The 10,883-nt window shown below is 36.7% G+C and overlaps 1 long non-coding RNA gene across 2 annotated transcripts; it reads right to left on the bottom strand.

The window, feature by feature from the left end:
* Positions 1-1,251: 1,251 nt before the first annotated feature.
* Positions 1,252-3,553, bottom strand: LOC116026208. 2 transcript variants are annotated; one of them, XR_004099792.1, is made up of 4 exons: positions 3,101-3,553; positions 2,207-2,389; positions 2,047-2,104; positions 1,252-1,383 (listed from the first exon to the last, which is right to left on the bottom strand). It is a non-coding gene; the product is annotated as an uncharacterized LOC116026208 (long non-coding RNA). The 2 variants fall into 2 exon arrangements; XR_004099791.1 differs by lacking the exon at positions 1,252-1,383 and having other exon boundaries at positions 1,541-2,104.
* Between the last annotated feature and the right edge of the window lie 7,330 nt (positions 3,554-10,883).

The raw sequence follows: 10,883 nt of genomic DNA, 5'->3' as shown, positions 1-10,883 counted from the left end.
ACTTTGATTAGCATTGCGGATCATCAACAAAAATGACAAAATAATGATGACCATCATTAGATAGAATTGGGGATGGCCCCCAAGTATATGTGTAAACCAAATCTAGTATAGCAGAACTAGACTTATTGACCATTTTTAGTGGAAATCGTGAGGATTTCCCTAGTTACATACAATACAAAGAAAATGAACGTTATTTAAGGATTTAGATAATACTAGACAATGGCATAGTATGTTGTGTAAAACTCTTGAGTGAGAGTGACCAAGACGGTTGTGCCAAACTTCTAAATGTGTGTCATGGATCGTTTTGGTCTACTAATACCATATGAGAATAAGAATTCGTAGAGAGAGTTTTATTATTAATCAATTGTATCTATAAAGTACATGAATGAATGTATTTATTGGGATATAAGAGATAGTCCTACCTAGAGCAAAACTGGTAAAATTAAGGTTACAATAATATTGTCAAGCACTTTGTGCTCGATCAGATGGCACCTATGTGGCTCTCCCTGAGGGAAGGTCACATGATTGAACCCCGGTGGTGGGGGGTATTGACTCTTTGGGCTGCAACAAATAGAGAAAGTATATAATAGATATACTGCCTTGTAATAGAGTCAATGGTACTAAAAAATGTTATAATAATATTATGAGATGGAGTAGGAATCTGTTAGTACGTAAATAAATTAAAGTAATATAATTATATTCATTTGATTATAATTATCACTACGGAAAAACGCGTTTTTAGCGACGGACAAAATCCGTCGCTAAAAGGGTTTAGCAACGGATTCTATCCGTCACAAAAACCCTTCTCGCTAGAATTTAGCGACAAAATTTTTTCCATCGCTAAATAAAATAAATCCGTCGCTAAATTCTTTCTGGCGACGAATTTATGGTGAAATTTGCGAGGGAATACCGACAATAAAATTCGTCGCTAAATCTATCAACGGATAATCCGTCGCTAAGTAAAGAAAAAATCCGTCGCTAATTTTCTAATTTGAAGATCTGGTGACGAATTTGAAAGGGAATAGCAACGGATATTTCCGTCGCTAATTATTTTTTTAATATTTCATTTATTTAATTAAAACCCTTTTTTTTTAATTTACATATTAAAACTTAAAATCCATATTAACACACTATAGCTAACACTATTATTATCAACACTACCTATTACTATCAAATTACCATAAAACTTTATATCATTGTAAAATTAAAGTATTATCAAAGTTTATACTAACACAATACTTTAAATCACACTTTAATACAATAATATAAATCATCTAAACACAATACTATAAAATCAAAATTGCAATTACATAACAAAAATTGGTTGAAGAAGTCTAGCAAAATCAAATTCTTGAACCCATGAACATGATCTCCTTCACCCACCTGAAAATTCAAGCATCAAAGTATCAAACATCATACTCAAGCTCTTCAAGAGAAATAGCAGCATTAAATTGATGCATCCTTTGTTACTAAATAGAATTTGAAGTAGTGTATTTATGCAATATAAAAAAAATTGAGAGTTCATGATTAAAAATGATTATTGTTTGTTCCCCTTCATAATGCCTAGCAAACAATAGAATTATATAATGCACTGTTCAATACTAAACTATTTCAGTGGAGCAGGTAAAGCAAGAGGTAGCAGCTGGCCATACGTATTTTGCAATTATAGGTATGTATTAGAAAGTTATCGGTCAAGCAATAAGTAATAAGGCAAAAGGATTCGTCCATCCATTTCTGGGTCATATCTAGAAGGCAAAAGACAAATTTGCATAAGAGATTTGAATGATACACAGTGTCACAGTGCTAGAACTTCATTTCAGATATCTATTTCATTTCAGAAAGAAATTAAGTTCAACAAACAAAAATAGCCTTTGACCTTGTAGCAGAAATGACAAAAGAACAAACTAAACCTTTCACTTATAATATTTGCTGCTTTCTCACATGAAGGTTTAGGGTTTAAGTAGGTGGCATAAAGGAAGAGGAGAGTGTATTGTGTAGGTGAAGCTAGAAAAATATGAACAACCGGCATAAGTGAATAAAAAGTACCAAACGATTGCTCCAATAACACCAAGGTGCAAAGAAGTTCACTGCCAAAATTGGATATCTGCAAAGGAGAAACAATGAGAATCAGCAAATGTACAATACTAAAATGTAGAAACTGTTTTAGCAAGAAATCAGGTTCACAATTTAGATAAGATTCACTCACCGGTGAGCTACTCTATCAAAATTACGGCCAGTTAGTGAAATGGAACCTTCAATATACTCTTCATCTACATCCTCATCATGTTTAATAGCATTTGCATTTGATCCAGATTCAAATTCAGAACCAGTATGTCTCAAATTAGAATCTATAGAATACTTGTAAATTGTTTGTCATATTCAATCCATTCTGAGGAAGGAAGGACAATTCAGTCAGGCTCATAATTGAAAAGTAGAATATAAATTATAAAATGAAGATGCCAATTAGGAAACAGAATAACGGGGTTAGCTTTCTGTTTCCCACTACAACGATTTTAAGAAAGAAGATCTAGTTACATGTCAAATATGCTAATTTACTAAAGATGCATGCACCTATCCACCCACCCCAGAAAGTTGCAAGGGATGTAAAGTGTAAATGCAAACGCATAATTCTTGTGAACAGTAATTGAAAAACCTGTTTATAATTGAATCAATTCTCAATAAAAAGACTGTTTATAATCAAATCATCTCTCCATAAACAAAACTTTACAGAATTGAGTGGCAGGCAAAGAAATCACTAACATCCACTGATGCAAACTCACATGACAATGCTGGAAAACTGCAAAACATTTTGATGAAAAATTTATTGAAAGATTAATGTAATGGGTTGTTGGGCTCATGTGTCTTGAAGACAAATAAAAGCTATCTGTAAATGACAAGGGGATCATTTAGCTGGGTTCAATGACGTTTCATCACATACCATCAATATGCCATCATTAACAACAAATCAACATATTAAACGAACATAAAATTGCTACTTATCTATATTACGAAAATAATTAATTAATTAATTAACTAATATACTATAATCTTTATATATAGGTAAAAAAAAACAAAAACAAAAAAAGAGAAGAAGACGAACCTGCCACTGCCACCACCGCCGGGACTACTGCCGCCGCATCTGCCATCGACTGCCGTCGTCGATCCACTGCAACGGCGACCACCGAATCTGTTGATGCCCAGAGTAGGGAAGAGACGGATGTCCACGGAGCTGTTACGCCGCTGCACAGTTCGTCCACCGTTACTGGAATGGAAGTCTCGCTGCCGCCATAAACACCGATCTACAGTCTTCGTCCACCGCCACTAGATGCCTCGCCGCCGCTGGTGCTGGTCTGTGCTGCCGAAGGGGAAGGGTGGGAGGGAAACGAGACGGAGAAGGAGAGGAAACGAGAACGCTACCTCGTGCTGCCTTGCCTCCACCGCCGCTGACTCGTCTCCGCCGCCGTTGCCTACCCACCGTCGCTGCCACGCCTCCGCCACGGCATTGACGACAGCCTACCCATCGTCGTTCCCTCACTGTCTGTAGTTTGCAGATAGTGAGAGATATGCGGTTGCGACTGGAGGTTCATATGCTTATAATAAATTTAGGGTTATCAAATTTAGCAACGGACTTTAAATCCGTCGCTACATTTTATTTAAAAAAATTTACAACCCACTTCATTCATTTTCTAGCAATGGAATTTGAATCCGTTGCTAGATTTAGCGACGGATTTAAATTCCATCGCTAGATTCAATTTTAAAAAAATTGTGACCCGCTACGTTAATTTTCTAGCGACGAAATTTAAAGCGTTGCTAAATCTAGCGACGGATTCAAATTTCCGTCGCTAGATTTTTATTTTAAATTTTTTTTAGAGTTCCGTTTAATATCTAGTGACGGAAATTTGAATCTGTCGCTAGATTTAGCAACGGATTCACATTTCCGTCGCTAGAGTTTGTCAAAGAAATTCCCGCTCACTTTCTAGCAACGGATTTTAAAATCCGTTGCTAGAGTATTATTCCTGGGTTTATTTTGTTTCTAGAAAAAAGCGCGCCAAATTTTGACAAAAATTCGTCGCTAATCCGTCGCAAGTTTATGCGCGAAAGTTTTTCGCTAAAATTAGCTACGGATTTACGACAAAATATTTTCGTCGCTAAACTGTCGCTAATTTTCATTTTTTTAAAAATAAGGAAATCTGTCGCTATTCCGTCGGTAAATTAGCAACGGAATGAATCCGTCGCTAAATCCGTCGTTATTTCCGCGTTTTTTTGTAGTGTATATTAGTTTTTTTTTTTTGAAAGCAAAGCAACCAAATCGATTAATGCAAGAGAGTAGAAATAGAGTCAGGGGGGATAGAATCCCAGCACATAGTACTAATCTGCGAAAAGGCCAAAGGCGCAAGAGTATGAGCTATGACATTAGTCGACCTAGGAATCAAACAAACATCACACTTTGCGAACAACACTATAGCCGCCCTGCAGGCCTCCATGGCGAAACCCACATGTGAGAAAACTCTGGTTGGTGACGAAAGATACTTCCGGAGCTGTGAGCAGTCCGTGAACAATTTGACGGTCGACAGACTCATGCTCCTTAGCCATGAAAGAGCTTTCATGCATGCCATCGCCTCTGCCATCAATGGGGAGAAACAATCTGGTAAAAGTCCTGCGCATTCCGCTTCGAACTCCGCATCTGTCGAAATGAACACTGCCCCGAATGAGGCCTTCAAGGTAGCAGCATGGTAACTAGCGTCAAAGAAGCACCTTGGAGTAGCCATCGCCATATGAACTACAGCAGCAGAGTTTGCTGGGATATTCCTGGACACAGAATTCGACGCATGGGTGTAATGCACCGCCCTCCATGCATGGACTGCTCTTGCTGCCGAAACCGTGACCGACCTTGGCAGTGGAAGACATCCGTCCCAAATAGCTTTGTTTCTCGCACGCCAAGTATAATACAAGATTGCCACAACCAAACCAATATCATCCTTAGGTAAGTCATGCAACACTCTTTGATAACCACATGCAAAAAGAGTCACCAACAATGGGGGGAATAGATAATGTGGACTCATGCCAAACAAGTTGAGAAAAATCACACAAGACTAGAGCATGCATGACATCCCCATGAACAATACCACGCATTGGGCATGTAGGGTCTACCTCCACCCTCTTTATAATTAAGTTGGAAGTTACAAGGAGGGTATCACTAAGGACTCTCTAGAGAAACATCTTCCATTTAGGGAGCACTTTAATCTTCCACAATGAAATCCATTTATCAAATTAAAGCTCCAGGCATATCCTCAAAATCACCAATGATGGTTCTATAACCATATTTTACAGAATATGAGCCTGCCGAATCACCATACTAAAATCACGAATCCTCATAGCCAGGAGATATAGGGATCCTAATGATACGCGACACATCCTCCGGGGTAAAAATATCATTTAAAACCGGGATGTCCCACGAACCACTATCCACATCAACCAAACCGGACACAAACAAACCATTAAGATGCTCAGGCATTGGTGTCTAGATCATTGGGCTAGGGTCATCAGAAAGCAAGGGATGTCCCCATATCAACGTGGACTTCCCATCCCCAATCCTACGCCTAACACCACTACAGATTAAATCATGAGCAGCCATAATACTGCGCCAGTATAATTTGGGCAATTACCTACAATAGCATCAATGAAAGAGGTCCTTGGGAAATACCTTGCTTTATAGATTCTAGTAACCGAAGATTGGGGTTTAGTGAGAAACCGCCAAGCCTACTTCCCTAACATAGCCAAATTATATTAGTTTAATTAATTTTAGTACTTAATTAATTTATTATTGGCATATGTTGGTTCAATTATTATTTAAAAGAGTCATTTCCATTTTTGGTCCTACTGTTATTGTGGCATTGCCAATTTTAGTCCACTTCATTAATTTTTGCCACATTGCGGCCAGTCTTATTTAGTCATTGCCACTTTTAGTCCACCGTTAAAATTTTCGTCAAATGGCCGTCCAAAACAGGGATATTTTTTGTATTTTCATGCTTTAGTCATCTCGACCCTTTGCAGTGGTTTTCCTTACACATTTTCGTCCAATGAAGATGTCCGGCGAAAGCCATGGCTTTGTAATGTGGCTCACATGGCTTTCACCGGACCTTTTCATTGGATGAAAATGTGTAAGGAAAACCATTGCGAAGGGTCAAGGAGATTATCAAAGCATGAAAAGACCAAAAATACCTTGTTTTGGACGGACATTTGACGAAAATTTTAACGGTGGACTAAAAGTGGCAAAAACTAAATAAGAATGGTTGTAATGTGGCAAAAATTAATGAAGTGGACTAAAATTGGAAATGCCACAATAATAGTAAGACTAAAAATGGAAATGACTCTATTTAAAACATTGTATTTAAGATGTGGGAGATGTGAGAGCTATTTTTGTGGAGTGGTTGATCACGTTCCTAAAATAACTCAACAAAATGAGTGGATGAGAGAATTTCTCATCACTTTTCCAGGGAGTTATGCGTGAGTGTGCAGAGACATGGGATTAATTCCCTAGTTTTAGATGTCCAATACCCTATAAATAGGGAACTATGTAATGAAGAAAAAGTGAAGTTTTCAAAACGGGAAAAAATAGTAATATTATTCTGGAATGTGCTACAAGGAATTATTTGGAAGGTGCTGCAAGGAAACTTTAAAACAGGGAAATACTGGTGTAATATTTGAAGAAGTCAACTCCACTTTATATTAGTACATGTTGTGTTAAAATTCAAATTGATTGCAGATTGTTTAATTTGCAGAATTAGTTCAAAGTTCAAACTGTATTTGTAAACTTTTTCATAGAGTTATTTTATGAGTTTAATGTTTAAATAGGTGGTAGACCTAGTTTTGTAATTCGTCGATCGTTGAACCTTGTAATTGTAAAAATCGCAGGTTGATCTTAAGTGAAACAGTTTTGGGGCGTGACCCCGGAGATTAGGAGATGTTCTCCAATTGCGTTATCAAATTCAGTTTGTGTACTTTATTAAATGTATTAAATATATATATATATATATATATATATATATATATATATATATATATATAATTGAGAGAGAAAGAGAAGAATAGAAAGTGTTTGTTTAATTGATGATTAAATGTTTTACAATACATTGTATTTATAGTGAAGGAATTAAACTAACAAAAAGGCTAAATTTTAGGTAATATTGTAAAGATTAATGCTCCATGTACTAGGCAACATGCTCCACGTACTGTTAACTGCCACACACTTCACGTTCTGCATGCTAAAGCTTGGTTTGACAATTATATTATTATAACATTGCCTCCTTTAAATCAAGTTGGATATATTGGTCATCATAATATCCTTCTTCAATTTAAGAAATGTCTCCGTCTTCAACGACTTCGTAAAGATATCTGCAACTTGACATTCACTTGAACAATACTCAATGTTGATTTGTTTTCAGCAACCAACTCTCTGATTTTGTGATACTTGAAAGACAGGATGAATATGTTTGTTGTGATACTTCGTAAAGATCAATATGTTTGTTGCGACCATGAAAGACAGGATTCATCGACAACAAAATTGCTGATTTGTTGTCACAAAAAAATAGTTGTAGATGCTTCCTGCTTATGTTGTAAAAACCCCAAAATTCTTCTCAGCCAAATTTCCTTAGTAGCACAATTTGCTATTGCAATATATTCTACTTCTGCAGTTGAAAGTGCTACAATCTGCTGGTTCTTTGAAGACCAAGAAAATATGGTTGAACCAAGATAGAAGGCATACCCTGATGTGTTCTTTCTGTTCTTAACATCTCCAGCTCAATCACTGTCTGTATATCCAACAAGTTCCACAACTACATTAGTACTAGTACCTTTGATGTATCTCAGAATTCGCTTTGCTGCAGCCCAATGTGATTCTTTTGGTTCCTCTATAAATCTGCTAAGTATTCCAACTCCAAAAGAAATATATGTCCTTGTTACCACCAGATATCTCAAACTCCCAATTAAGCTTTTATTAGCTGTAACATTCACATTCTTACCAGACTCATCTTTGGACACTTTTAACTTTTCAACTACCGGAGTTGAAACTGGTTTAGAGTTTTCCATTTTGAACTTTTTCAAAATATCAACAACATATTTCTTTTGTGAAATAAAGATTCTACCATCCATCTGAACAACCTCAAGGCCAAGAAAGTAACACATAATACCCATATCAGATATTTCAAATCTCTTAATGAGTGCATCCCTGAATTCTGAGATTAACTTCAAGTTATTTCCAGTAAAAACCAAATCATCAACGTACAGACAAATTATAACAACATCACCAGAATCAGTGCATTTGACATACAAAGTATGTTCTTGAGGACATCTCATAAAACCACTGTCAATAAAATATGAGTCGATGCAACCATACCATGCTCTAGGCGCCTGCTTTAAGCCATATAAAGCTTTTCTCAACCTGTACACTTTATGTTCCTCCACTTTCTTCACAAATCCTGCAGGCTGCTCAACATATATTTCTTCTTCAAGAAAATCATTCAAAAAAGCAGACTTGACATCCATTTGATGCAACTTCCAATCATTTTGAGCAGCAAGAGAAATAACCATTCGAACTATATCAAGTCTACTTACTGGAGCAAAAACCTCAAAATAATCAATACCTGGTTTATGCTTGTAGCCCTTTGCTACCAACCGTGCTTTAAAACAGTCAATTTCTCCATTTGACTTGTACTTCGTCCTGTAAACCCACTTTACTCCAATTGGCTTCTTTCATGGAGGTAATTCTGTTAACTCCCAGGTACTACTCTTTTCAATGGCAAGAATCTCCTCATCCATCGCTTTAAGCCAACGAGTTTCTGCAGCAGCCTCCTCATAGGATAGAGGGTCACAATCTGCAAAAAGAGCAAATTGAACAATCTCTTCATCAGACAAGTCATTATTATCATGACCCAAAACAGAATCCTGCAAGCGAGCTGGTAATTGACGCTCGCATTGAGATCGTCGAACAAATGACCCTAGTTGTGAAGGAGTCTAGACATTATCTGGAATCGGTTGCTCATTAACAATATTTTTAACAACATGAACAACAACTGACCTTTCATTGTTAGTTGACTAATCCCAAGCACCATATTCATCAAAAGTGACATCACGACTTATAATAACCTTTTTAGTTTCAGGATTGTATAGTTTATAAGCCTTTGAAGCGTCACTATAACCAATGAATATACACTTCTCACCTTTATCATCCAACTTCTTTCTCAATTGATCTGGCATACACCAAACATCCAAAACCTTGAGATTTCTTATAGAGGATTTTCTCCCACTTCAAGCTTCCTCATGTGTCTTATCATGGACACTTTTAGTTGGACACCTGTTTAATACATAGACAGCACATGCAACAGCTTCTGTCCAAAAAGGCTTAGGCAGATTTTTAGATTTCAACATGCACCTCACCATATCCATGATAGATCTATTCTTCCTCTCAACCACTCCGTTTTGTTGTGGAGTGTATCTAGCTGTCATCTGGTTCTAAATACCCTTCTCCTTCATAAAATTATCACAAGCAATATATTCTATACCTCTATCAGTTCTCAAGATTTTAACTTCATAACCACTCTGCTTTTCAACAAAAGTCTTAAATTATTTGAAAACATCACATGCATCAGACTTTTGCTTAAGAAATTAAACCCATGTTTTCCTACTAAAATCATTAATGAGAGTAACAAAGTACTTACAACCTCCATGTGAGGGAACTTCCAACGAACACAGGTCTGAGTGAATAATCTCCAACTGTTTTGTAACTCTCCTTGACTTGCCCATAGGGAAGGGATCTCTATGCTTCTTCCCAATCAAACAAATCTCACAAATACAATCAGAGACATTCACAATAGGTAAATCAGAAACAAGCTCGCTTTTTGCTAGATAGTTTAATCCACCAATTATCATCACAAATTTTAGAATTAAAGCAAGCAAGAAGTGCATGATTAATTTTCAAAGGAAATAGTCGATTTTGGGACATATTTACCTTTGCAATCAAAACTACCTTAGCATCTACAATGGTACAACACCACTAAGTAACATTTATCTTATATCCTTTTTCTGAAAACTACCCCATACTCAACAAATTTTGGTGTAGTTTATGAACATAGAGCACATCAAATATAAAATTGTGAGTACTATCCTTCAACTGAATAGAGATTTTACCTTTTCCTAAAATTGGCACTTTTGACTTATTGCCAAATGTCTCTTCAGACCGGACTGATTCATCTAGTTCGGAAACAATTCTTTCTTCCCACACATATGGTTACTACACCCAGTATTCAAAAACCATATGTTTTCGTCTACAGAAAAACTATTACTGGCCAAAAGTAAGGTTTCAGAACTCTTACCAGACTTTTCAACAATATTTGTTTGATTTTCACAATTATCCTCATTGTACCAGCAATCTGCAATCTTGTGCCCATACTTGTCACAATTGTAGCAATGAAATGGAAATTTGCCTTGTTTGGTATTACCTCCACCTCTTCCTTGGTTGGAGTTACCACGTCCTCCTCCTTGATTGGAGTTACCACGTTTCTTCCTCTATATCCTCATCTTCCTCTTCCACGACCTCTACTAGATAGGGATGGCAACGGGGCGGGGCGGGGGCGGGGAGTATACTCCCCGTCCCCGTCCCCGTCCCCGGCGGAGATTGGAAAATAGTCCTCGTCCCCGTCCCCGCGGGGAATTAGGCGGGGACAGGGAATCCCTGTCTCTGGCCAATTCTTAGTCAACATCTTAAATTAGTGTAATTTTAATTATAAAAATTATTATTTTAATTTAAAAATATATATATATATATATATATATATATATATATATATATATATATATAATATAATATAATATAAATAATATAAAAA

Source organism: Ipomoea triloba, chromosome 7 (genome assembly GCF_003576645.1).
Source record: "Ipomoea triloba cultivar NCNSP0323 chromosome 7, ASM357664v1".
NCBI classification, from domain to species: domain Eukaryota; kingdom Viridiplantae; phylum Streptophyta; class Magnoliopsida; order Solanales; family Convolvulaceae; genus Ipomoea; species Ipomoea triloba.
Note: the sequence above shows the minus strand (reverse complement) of the source record. Positions and strands in the feature narration are given on the sequence as shown.